This window comes from Solea senegalensis, linkage group LG14 (assembly GCF_019176455.1).
Source record: "Solea senegalensis isolate Sse05_10M linkage group LG14, IFAPA_SoseM_1, whole genome shotgun sequence".
NCBI lineage: Eukaryota > Metazoa > Chordata > Actinopteri > Pleuronectiformes > Soleidae > Solea > Solea senegalensis.
The window spans coordinates 3,986,831-3,999,622 of NC_058034.1; the positions used below are offsets into that span (position 1 = coordinate 3,986,831).

A 12,792-nucleotide genomic window follows, 5' to 3' on the forward strand; every position below is an offset into this window, starting at 1 on the left:
GTATCTTTGGCAGACAGTATCTCTCCGCCTGACACACTTAACTCCCAGGCCTCCAATCCCTGCAGTTTGCACTCTTTAAGGTTAGTAGGTTCATATTACTGAGGGAGAATGCCAGAATCCTCACCCGTGACTCCTCGCTGATCAAAGGCAAAGATTGACATTCAGAGTGGGTAAAATTCAGAAAGTTAAGATTAACTTGTTTTTCTCCATCTCTGTGTCTGCTTGTTTGTGTACAGCAGGAAGAAGAGGAGGACGAGGAGGAGGAGGCAGTGGAGGAGGTAAAAGAGAAGCAGAGTGGGTGGAAGGATGGAAGGAGAGAAGGATAGAAACAGTTCGAGGAGGTGGTTCGAAGCGGGTGAACCCAGAGCAGGTGAACACAGCTGTGGATCGCCATGGGCTCTCTGGCTGCCTTCCTCCTGTGGCCCCAGCACTGCATTCAGGGGTCCCGGGGAGATGGCAAGGGCCAGCCAAGGCTGCCGCAGAGTGGGCATGCTAGGCCATCCAAGCCAGGAGAGAAGCAGGTGGAGCGGGTGAACCAAGCTCTCATCCCCGCCGGCTAGGAGCCTCCACGGCAGAGTGGAGCAGCGCGGAGCAGCAGAAATCAATACAGAGGAGAGAGGCGAGCAGAGGTTGCCCAGCACCGCCTGCAGGCCTCAGAGCCCAGGGACCAACCACCACCACTGCTCCCAGCTCCTCTCTCCATCTCTCTTTCTATCTTCCTCCAACAATCTCAGCATCAGCCAGGGCCGGGGCCCTAACCTTACAACCACCCCACACGCAGTGTGTGTGTGTGTGTGTGTGTGTGTGTGTTTGTGTGTCAGCGTGTGCCCGTGTGTGTGTGGAACACAGAGAGAAAAGGGAAGAGACAGAGAAAGAGAGTCTCTGTGTGTGGTTCAGCCGGAGGGTTTCTGCTGTGTCCAAAAACCACTTGATAAAACTTTGTCAAGGAGACATGGAGACAGCGAGGGAGGGAGAGGAATGGAAGAAGAATAAGCACATCGACAGCACGTCAAAGGTCTCTTTTCTCCCAGCTCCCTCCCTCTTATTACTCATTCCACCTTAACCATTAGAATAAGGATCCACCCGAGACAGTAACACAGGACATTTCTGCGATGTCCCACTTTCAAGCACGTAGTACTCAACATTCATAACATCTCGTGAGCCGGGATGAAAGGACAGTTTGAACTTTTTCCTCTTTCCTCTGTATCAGACCCAGCCTGTCTATTCACCTTAGATTTTCTTACCTTCGCTACAGCAGCTCCCATCAGAGGATATGGCAGTGCAGTATTGATCTTTAAGGTGGAAGAGAGGGAGGCGGGCCCAGGCTTTCATACCCCTCTCTTGCTCTGTGTGTGCGTGCGTGCGTGAGTGTGTGTGTGTGTGTGTGTGGAAACAGCACCTGAAGTCCACTTACTGCTGTGCAGCAGGGATCCCACGGCAGCTCAAGTGAATGGCTGCTAATTGAATAAGAGATAAAAAAGGACAGTAGTTGCACAGTGCTCTCCCCGTCCTCCCCTTCACTTTTTCATCAGACTTTTTTTTTTTTCCTTCTTCCTCACATCTACAACGTTTTTTTTTTCCCCCCTCTTCTGATGTTGTAACAAAAACTGCTGGTGACTTACGTAAATTGGCCAAATCCACAGCAATGAAAACACCGGGCTTAACATCAGCTTAGACTTGAGAGCTTTCAAAAGAAAAAAAAAACTTTTTTTTTTTTATCGCAGTGGTAGGAAAATCCAGCTGAAACTTAAGAACTGAGAAATGCCAGAAGCCGTGTGTATGTGGACCTGGAAGGACATTACAGGACAGACGGACACTTTCCATAACACGAAGAAAGGACCCAAAGCTCTCGGTGAGTACAACGTCATCATTTAATTGTGATTTTGAGAGAATAACGGATATAAAAAGTACCTCTCCTCCTGAGTAATACAGTTACCAGTTACCTGCTCACGGACGCATGTGTGTGCTTTCTGTGCGAACACAGACACACTGTGTTGTGGTTGATCTCCTCAGTCGGCTCTCAACAGGAGCGCTGGGCTGTGATCATACTGTCACTGACTATGGGAAGAGTTCATCTTTGTTGCCTCTACCGCAGAGGATATTAAAGCACGATTACCCCTTCGCCTGCCAATCTCCTGGCACACACAGAGGAAGACTGGCGCTTCTCTGTGCCTCAGCCTGGCAGCGACCTGAGCTTACAAAATGGCCGAATCCAGTCTGCCAGCTGTCTCCCTCAGCCAAGATGGCGCTCGGTCGCTTTTTAATGCCCGCTGTTTGCCATCTGCCCTCTAATTGTTAACGGCTATGCAAATATCGTGTAATTGCATTTGCATGTGCTTGATACTTAACCCCTCCCCCTCGGTTGTAAATAATAGCACTAGTGTAAAAAGGAGGGATTAAAAAAAAAAAGGAAACACAACCTTGCAGGGTTGCTGTGTGAATTCACAGCGGGAACAATTAACAAATGAATGTTGCCTACTGTTGGCCTCCTCTTTACTTCTCTTTAAGCTCACCTTATTCTCTATGCAAATCACCGATGCCAATCGCTTGCTTTCGATGCCAGCTGAAAAATGGAGTCTCTCATCTTTCTCCCAGCATTCATTTCGGAGACGCGTCTGTGTCTCCTCATTGTGCCATATGTGACATCTGTGGTTGGCTGCATTACCAGGGCACCCTGCCTCCGCTGACAGCCAAAGCCCACACTGTAAAGGCGAGCAGGAGCGAGGGAGAGGCATAACATAATGACCTCATTAGCATGCTCAGCACTCCCCGCTATAGGCCCTGGTGCGCTGCTGCGCCGTGGGACCCACCGGTGAACGCCCTTCTCACAGCACTCAGCATGCAACATTGTGTTCTCCTCACACAATGCAGTGCTTCATACAGGCTTTATTACGCCTTGTCAAAGCGCAGGGGGATCAGGGGCATCAGTGCAGAAGCAGCAGGGTTCGGCCTGTGTACGTGGAACAGGAGATGTATTAGTGCTTTATGGTCTTAATGTGGTGTTCGCCGTGTTGATGGACCCTCAGATGCTGCTGTTCTGCATTGATGTTTATGTTTGTGCGAACGCCCCTTGCGAGTGGCCGTGTTATTGTGAGGTCCCGAGGCATTCGTGGCTGTTTTCACCTGTCAGTGTTAATTATTGGGGAGTTTTTGTGAACAGCCTGTGTCCACGGTGAAGACACATGCACTCACTATCTGTGGTCTGGGGTAGCATAGCCTTTAGCTCCACAGCAAGGACTCGATGAAGATGCACATTAACATGGGTGTCTTCTGCATCAATGACCACATGTGACCAAAATGTGTTGTATTAAATAAGTGGGAGGCAATAATGCACTGCCGGTGTCTAGTGTGCCAAAAATCAACTGAAACATGGCAGCGTGTTCCAGGCGGTGTCTGTTTCGGTCTTTGTAAAAAGCCAAAGCCGGATTACAGTAAGGCCATTACATAAAAGAGGGTGTCCTTGATCTTAATTGTGACTCAAGAACACTTTTTCACAGAGCTTTTACTTTGTGTGATCACCTGAGATATGTGTACTGTCATGTTCATTTTTTAGATTTTAAATGGGATATTTTGTTCCTCTTAGTGATGGAGCAGTGCATGTTTTAAAAAAGTGTGGATACAAACAGTTTCAAGGAGCAAAATGCTAACCAATCTCATGAAGTCCCATTCCAGAAACCCTCAAAACAAAGACATTAGGTTACTGAAGAACTCGGTCAGTATCTAATTGTCATTTTCCAGAACAGATATTGCAATTGCAATGTATATTTTTTCAATCAAGGTTTTGTTCTGTATTGTAATATTAATAATAATCATTGCAAGGATGAGAACTTAAAGATATGAACTGTCTCCAATATGTGTGAGTTACATTTTGTAACTAAGACAGACGACAGAAAATAGAATAATTTAGCCGTAGCCTTTGCTTTGTTCAGCCCGAGCTGAACTAAGTATCGTGGGATTAAGGATTTTCTTCATCGTGAGGAGTAGCTGTGTTTAAATCTGTCATATGATATTTAATGTGTGTGTGTGTGTGTAGTGTTAACTGTTTACAAAATGAAGTACTTCATACGTATTAAATATTTGTCATTTCCATATTCACAGACCATGTTTTATGAAGCACGTGTTTGTCTGTGTGTTGTCAGCGGCCATAGTGGGCACTAACACACACACACACACACACACACACCCTCTTTCTCTCTCTGCACACACACGTACACATTTAGTCATCTATGTCACATGGGTATGAATGTTACACTCATAGGATAAACAGGACACTCACCTCCACACCATAAGCTGCTGCAGAAAGCTTTTATGGTAATACTGGTTATGTGTGTGTGTGTGTGTTACTATCCTGCATCATGGTTTTCTTAATGAAATGAATAATGGACGTAGACATTATGTAAAATGTATGCGACTGAATTATGAATACGAATCCACATTGTGTGCATGAAATCTATTTTTATAGGCGACTGCTTCGTCAACACATAAATGACATTAAAGTGAAATACAGCAACACACTGGAGATCAAAATTATGACTTGACCCCGACGCTGTGATTCGGATAGTTTTATTATTTAAAAGACAAAAAAAAAACAGGTATTTTTAGAGTAATTTCACATCATTTCTGTTGTGTGTGCGTGTGCGATTGTCATCCACTCTACTGCAGCTTTTCTCATTCTGACTGCCCACTGCCTTTTTGTTTGCTTAGGTATTGATTGAATGCGTTCCACCCACTGAAGTAATAGTTGCTGAAAGCATTTGCAGTCATCGCTCAATTCATCCTGGCCCGTTCCACGTGTGTCTTTCATTCTTCCGTGCACTTTATTTAACAAACGAGTGATCTGCAGCCACCTCCTCATTCCAGCGAAAATAGAGGTTACAAATAGAAGTGTTGATATTTCAAATGTTTTAATGTATCTTTGTTAAATATTTCACTCCGATAAAATGCACAATTATCACAAATTCTTGAAGGGGCCATAAAGAAGAACATTTATTTGAATCTGATCTATTTCACGTGGTAAATGGGGTTATTATTTATACATCAAGCTGTCATAATCCATTTGATTACTCCAGCAATCACAATGATAAAGATTCATAAATAAACATTGAAGTAAATGGATAGATTTGAGCAAAATATCCTTTATTCCACTTCTGTATTTAACAAGAACCATTTTATTCACCAGAATTCACTTGGCAAAGTAAAATGGATTCATTTCGCTGATGCTCAGGCAAATTCTTTACGTGAAGCTAACCTCCTTAAGAAGTCATTCCAAAGTCAAGTGTTGCTGCTGCTGCTGCTGCTCTTTCCTCAGAGCTGCAACACTGAGCCCCAAGTCTGATTATAGACTTGTGGAAAAACAGTCAGGCATTTATCCAAGTCACTGATTATGTCATTTCAACATGCTGCAAATTCTCAGACAGCCTAGACAGCTCTGAGGGGAGAATTATGAAGCTGGAGTGGAATGGAGGCTGTATGAAAAGGAAATGAAAATGGAGTAGTGCTGTATGTGTGATTAAACTGCCTGCTCGCCAGCAAAAGGCCACGCTGCTGTAGCACAGGCCTGAGATTTGGCCGTAATGAAAATGTGAAGGTGGAGGGGTTTGAACCCGTTGAATGGTGTTTACGAGCTCACACACGCACACACACACACACACAGACAGGTCTGCGCCGCTATTCTTCTTAGGACACTGCATTGACTTCCATTCATTTGGGCAGCCTGAACAAAGTGTTTAACTTTAACCATAACCAGTGAATGCCTCACGATAACTTCAATCTAACCACAATTCAAATGTAACCTAAGAAATGAGTTTCTGCCGCATTTGGACCAGGTTTTGGTCTCCATGAGGACTACTGGTTCTGATAAGGTCAGTGTTTATGCCAGAAAAGGTCCTAAAGAGGCAATAAATACAAGTATACACACACACACACACATTATATAGCATATGTGCTCAGGCCATGGGCTTTATATGAGGCAGCCATTGAGAGCGAGAGAGACTGCAGATGCAATTTGTGTCGTAAAGCAAAGAGGTGTAGAAAAGAAAAGCCTCTTATATTCAAAATAAAACATTTAGATTAATGTTTACCGGCCACGTCAATACAAATCACTCCAAATCCTGCGATTGCTGTTGCCCTTGGAAACAGACATGGGCGGCGAACATGATGGCGGCCACATGCATATTAGATCGTGCCATTCACAAGAAGACGTCGCATCCTTGTCATCAAGCGTGGGAACGGGCTAAATGATTTCATGATGAGGAGGTCTGTGTCGCGGAGGGGGTTGCGGTTAGTTCACGGCCAGACACCCCAGCTGCACTGACTTCCATTCAGAAACAGGTTAGGAGGGACCTCAGGGGTCAAGGTCAGCGGTGTGTGGGGGTGGGAGAGGGTTTCAGGGCTGTGTGTGTGTGTGTGTGTGTGTGTGTGTGCTGTTCGTCTGACAGTCACACCCAGCTGACTGGTTGAAGCTTCCTCTGTGTTTGCTTATTTTATAAGCTGCTTCTTGCCTCGCAGAGACAACTTGGGCAGAGGGAACCCGACCCAACCCCCGTCATCCTCTGACCAGACTCCAGTCGGCCCTCAGCCAAATCGAGACAGAAATCAGTCCTGCAGCCCAGTCAACCCCGTGGTCAAACAACCCCGCCAAGCAGTCAGACACACTTTGACACACACACACACACACACATATACCTGTCTGTCTGCTCTTCATCATTTATGCACACACACACACACACACACACATATACCCCCCCCTGTCTGTCTGTCTCAGTCTGTTGCTTCCTATAATTTAACATGTCTGCTCGGGGGTTCATCGTATGTGCACGCCGCATTTAGAAACATATGTACCTGCTACAGTCTGTTTTTAAGTCAACGCATTTGAAAAATGGCATCAAACTTGTGTGTGTGTGACGCCGTGTGCAGCCTCACTCTCTCACTCTGGGGCCATTTGTTAATTTCATGCGTTGCTTTGCCATGCGTCACATTTTCCTGATGAAGCCGTGCGTCAATAGCAATCCTTTTTATTCGTGATATGCAGCTCTATCAATGCCATTTCATCAAACCCAATGTGAGTGTGTGTGTGTGTGTGTGTGTGTGTGTGAGAGCTTGCGGCACGTTACGCCACTTTGAAATTAACAGTGTAAGCCCTTTAAGAGGAGGGACTGCAGGACACGAGGGGAGGAAAGGAAGAAAAAGAGGGGATGTGGAGGAGAGGAGAAATGGAAAGGAGCTGAGGCTGGAGCTAACCCACCCTGCGGTAGCCTGCTTCTATTCTTCATTGGGGACTTATGCTTCATTAGACTGTCTGAAAAGAAGACCCGCTTTCCCTCATCACCTCAATAGTCCCCCTTCTTCTCCATAGCCTGGAGGGTTCTCCTACAAAAACCCACCTCCCTTACCCCCTGTTTGTCTCCTCATTTCTGCTCCCGTCTCCTAATCGTCTCAACTCGCGCTGAAATCAAGCTTAGTAACGGCAGTTTTGTGCGCCCCTCTGGTCACCCACCCTCCTCCCCCACCACCCCCCTCCTCCCTCTGATTCTCACCAGCTCCCCTTCTCTGCGCATTCACTCACCTTGGTCAGACACACCACCCACCCACTGCTTAAATCCCTATCAGCATGTCAAGTAAATGTCTGCCCAGCTGGGGTTGACACACGACACACACACACACACACACACACACACACTGAACTACAAACACACTGCACACACAATCTTTTTTCTTGCTTCTGGGGTTTAGCCCTCCTCCCTGCTGAACCTTTTCACCCATGTTTTGCTCTCTTCCCCTTCTCGCTGCTTCTCTTTCCCCCTCTGCCTTTCCTCAGGCACAGATCTGACACAACGGTTTGGCGAGCTGACTATATCTGCAAGAGGTTTATCACAGGGCTTCACCGTGAGCCTTCTGTTTGTTTTTCTAATTCTTAAAATTAAAGTGCCCTCTCCAAAAGGTGCTCTCTCTACCTTGAGTCACTTACAATTCCATCTATTTTATTAAAAGGTTAGTGGAATCCCATCCTCTCTAAAAGTATATATATATATTTTACAGTAAAATCTGGTCAGTTTATCATTAAATACAATCTGGAGCTGTGTGCTAAGAAATAGGGTCTCCTATCTGCAGTATATTGAAGTCACTCGACTACCAAATATATTTTTACACAGTTGAAGGAGAAAAAAACATGAGTTTTACCTTATTTTCCTTAAGATATCTTTTAAAGAAAAAAATGGTTTCCTCCTCAAATATTCTATTTTATTTAACAAAACAACACTTCAGCGAGATTTTATTAAGATAAGATTACATTGTGATGAAGATATTTTAACTGCAGAGTTTTATGTCCGTGTGTTTATTTTAGAAACAAAGTGATTGTGTTTTTTTTTGTTTTTTTTTTTGTACTTAAACTAATTCTTGATCTAATCTCCCACCAACCTCACATCTCTCCATTAAATAATAAGTCTGTCATTCCCCTGCATGTGTTTCTGGTGCATAAACACGACAGATATCATTAACACGGGAGCACATTTCCTGTTTTATTCCGACCCTCTCCTCTCGGTGATAACTCAGATGACGAGCGTGGTCCTCTCTCTCACAGCAGTGCCTCAGTCAATGTAGCGCGGCCTCTATGTAAATGTATTCAGATGCATTCTCAGCCCCGTAGACCGTCCTCTCTGCTGGGTGGCAATGAAGGCTGTTTCAGTCCCATTTCCTTCCTATTGAAATACGTGCAACATGGCCAGTCATGGCGTATGGCGAGGTGGATCCCTGCCTGCGAGCCCGAGAAACCCCTATTAAAAGCCCACATGTGTGCTGGAGCTGTGATTTACCTGTGTGCGTTTTCTTGCCTTCAGGCATGTGTACCCCCCAATGTCGTTTTGCTTTTTCATCAGGCGCGCAGCAGACAGCAGAAGAATAGCGAGGATGGGGTCCTTGCTGCATGTGCACGGCGAGATGGGGAAGGGGAGGGGAGAGAGCGAGAGAGGAGGTGTGTGTGTGTGTGTGTGTGCATGCTTCTCTGTGGTGCACACTGCTCTGCTCATATTGAGATATTTCCTGAGTGTTTTGACGCAATTACACACACACACACACAGACACACACACAGGTTTGTACAGCTGTTCTTCTTAAGACCCTGCATTTCTATTCATTTGGACAGCCTCAACCGCCTTAACCATAACCAGTTAACCAATTCAGATCTTAGAAATTAACCAAATTAATTTCTAAACTAATAAATGCATGACAAATAATAAATTAAATTAACCAGTTCCGTTAGGACTAGGTTTTGGTCTCCTTGAGGACTACTGGTCCTGACAAGGGCAGTGTTTATACCAGAAAAGGTCCGATAGAGGTGACAAATACAAGCACACACACACACTTGTTTTGTGTATGGCTGTGCTCCTTGTGCTTTTATTCATCTCTAATGTTCTGAACTTGACTCTCAGCAAGTTCATTGTTATTCATTTCACTGTCATCCTGAGCACCCGGTGAGACTAACTAAGTCCCCTGCACAGGTTTCCCAGGCAGGACACACACACACAGGTTTGTGCAGCTATTGTTCTTAGGACACTGCAATGATTTCCATTCATCTGAACAGTCTTAACAAAGTATAGTCCCTATATCTTTAACCATAACCAGTTAATGTCTCACTTTAAACTGAACCTAACCTTAAGCTATAAGCACAATTAAAATCTTAGACCTAAGATTAACCAGTTAATACCTCATCGGGATCGGGTTTTGGTCTCTGCAAGGACAACTCGTCCTGACAAGGTCAGTGTTTATGCCAGAAAAAGTCCTATAGAGTTAAAAGAAAATACACACACACACACCTATTGTTTCAGCAGCAGGATATCTTAAGTCCTCTGGGTAAACGTGTGCTGACTGTATCAGAGGACACAGTGAGACAGTACAGTTTGTCACTGACCTGATTCTGCTGCATCTGACTCCTGCTAAGTTCAGTTCTCAGGTGATTACATGCCGCGGGAGCAGATGCACAGAATCCTCTGCATGCGTGGGATTATATTGTCTTGAGGGCGGATTTGAAATATTAAAATAAGATTGTAGGTTTGACTGCAAATATCTTTCACCCGTGTTCATTTCATAACACATAAAACTAAATAAAAATCCATTTCTCACTCGAACCTTTGTTTGCCGCTCGTTGTCATTGCTTTAAAGTTTCCTCATATGAAAACCAATCTCGTCTTTCTTTCTTTCTTTCTTTCTTTCTTTCTTTCTTTACTTTCTCCTTCTGGCACAAGAAAACCAGGTTTGCAGTTTGCTTAGCTGAGTCCATAAAGAGGCGCTTTTAAAAAGCTGTGTTAACAGACCAACAAAGCAGTAAATGTGTCCCCCTCTGTGAAGGGGTGGTTCCCGTTGGGATGCAGCGTGGCGCTCCATTGGTAGGCCTCTATCCGGCGTCTCATTCAGCCTGACGCTCAGTCACGGTCACTTATGGTAGGAGGGAAAATCACACAATTCAGCCAAGGTCTGATCCAATGACATGTTTTTTTAATGAGGTGGCTCTATGTCTTTGTTTGGGCTCGAATTCAAATCCAGACCCGAGAAAGTCCTGCTGAATAAGATGCAAGGCATAGCCGGCACGACTTATGAAAACACAGAGCCTTCCTGTTCCAGTGAAGAACTTTCTACTACTTTAAAACCCTGTTCCCACTGGTCAAAACAAACAGGTTTTTGCATGCAGGTTTTAATGGGCTAATACTGTCTTCATCTGCTCTATTTTTTTTGTCAGAGATGCATCATTTCCATCGCAATGCTGTGCACTTCTCTGGCTGCTTGCTCTTATGTTTGTAGCCATCCTTATTTTTTACAACTCAGAGTCATTTATGTCATGAAATGGTTGATGAAAACAAAGTAAAGGATGCAAAACAGTAACCATGGTGACATGAACAGCCACTAGCGATGGTGTTTATCATCTTGGAGAAGCTAATATTAGTGTGGAAGAGCTACACTGTGATAATTAGGTTCAATGCATTGTTTCCAATCACATGCTTGTGCAGTGTTTGTTGTCAAAAATGGGGAATGACAGGTGTGAACGTGATAAACCCCTTTTTACTTTTTAACCGAATAACGTGACGCCTGTTAGTCATTTCAAGCCGTGTGCAGTTGTGTTTTCCAGGGTCATACATGGAGAGATTTCTTTCTCATTCATTTTCACCAGCCCTGGTGTCTTTTTCTGAAAAACGCCACACCACATACATCACACATGTACGTGCACATGTCATACGGTGTGTGTGTGTGTGTGTGTGTGTGTGTGTACATGTGCGTGAGCAGCAGCCGCTCACTGGCTTGTATGTTCAGGGGTGAGGACTGTCATTAAACTGTCCGCCTGCATCACCAGACTCAACCATCACCCTCACTGGCTGTCTGCCCTGCTTCTTACTCTGGGTGTATGAACACACACACACACGCACACACACGCACACACACGCACACACACGCACACACACACACACACACACACAGATTCACTTGGCCATCAGCCAGGACTCACATACACAAAGCATAGGCTACAGTGCGTCTCCTCTCATTCGAGACTCGCGTTTTTCTTTCAGAGGCTGACATTTATGTGAACATTTTCATATTAAATATACAATCTTTAATGCTGCTTATGCCAGGAAATAATAATAAAAAAAAAATTTGTATTTTCCTGCATACATCATATCATCACCCTCACATATTCCATACAAAATACCATTTTTAGTGCGTGTTCACTGTGCAAAAATCCAGTAAATGTATTCGTATATTTAAAATATATCAATAGAATATCTGCTATTATTAAGCCTCGTTGTGTCACCAGTTACAGCAAAGACCAGTGAGACACTTCAGCACGCCAGTGTGGCCTTGTGTGGCTGCTCAGGTGCTCTTCTCTCCACTCAGGCAGTCAACCCATCAGCCGAGTTACTCGTCTCGGATTTAGTCACTGTCTGTTTTTCGCTCACGTTCTGCACTGTGGTAATGTGAAATCAGTATGCGGGGAAGCAAACGGACGGGCCCATGGATCTGAGAGGGAGCCAGACTGAAGGAGTCAACTGGAGTGGGGAGCGTGCGCGTCGAGCAGAGAGGGTGTTGAGAATTGGCCTCTCCCTCACTTCTCCTCCTCCTCCTCCTCCTCCTCCTGCTCCCTTACCTCTCCCCTTTATCGCCTTGTTCCCCAGACCCTGTCCCAAACCTTAATGGGACGTCAGACGGACAGCCTTGCCTGAATAGAGCAGCTTCCACCCCCTTGTTGTCTCTCCAAAAATTAAAAAGAGAGACCCCCATCCCCCCCTTTCCTCCCTGTGCCTCTCTTGCTCTCACACTGCTAGCACCCATAGCTGCTCCCTCCGTTCTCATGGCTATTGGGGGACTTGCTCTGCATAAATTAGACACGTCTCCCCGGTGTCTCATCTGGGGTGTGCCTGGCCCCGGGTCTGCCGTCATCTGCTGCTCCTTCTCCCTCCATACTGTCACCTTCTGTCTCCGTGGGCCTCCCCCATTTACTGTATTCAATGGCTCCACGTCATCTTCTTTCAATTGATTGCGACTTCTTCCAGTAAAAAAAAAAAAAAATTCTTCCTCTACGGCTTTTTTTCCCCCGTCAAAACCTCCACTTCTTCTTCTTCTTCTTCTTCTTCTTTTCCCCCCCGAATCCCTTGACGCACTCAGTCCCACCTTACCTGCTTTATATTCTCCACATTCTTTCCATGTCTACTTTCCTTATCCTTCTAGCAGAGTGCTATCCAGATCAACCAGGCACTCTCCTCTCCTCTCCTCTCCTCTCCTCTCCTCTCTATAGCCAGGATATTGTTTACATC

General features: G+C 45.2%; 1 long non-coding RNA gene across 4 annotated transcripts in view; it reads left to right on the forward strand.

Moving 5' to 3' along the window:
• The window catches only part of LOC122780795, a 42,918-nt gene that overhangs the window by 27,932 nt on the left and 2,194 nt on the right, over nt 1-12,792 (forward strand). For 3 of the 4 annotated variants that reach the window (XR_006361737.1, XR_006361738.1, XR_006361739.1), the window contains one exon: nt 237-1,852. This is a non-coding gene — a long non-coding RNA (uncharacterized LOC122780795). The remainder of the gene's footprint in view (nt 1-236; nt 1,853-12,792) is intronic. The other variant, XR_006361740.1, reaches the window with a different exon arrangement.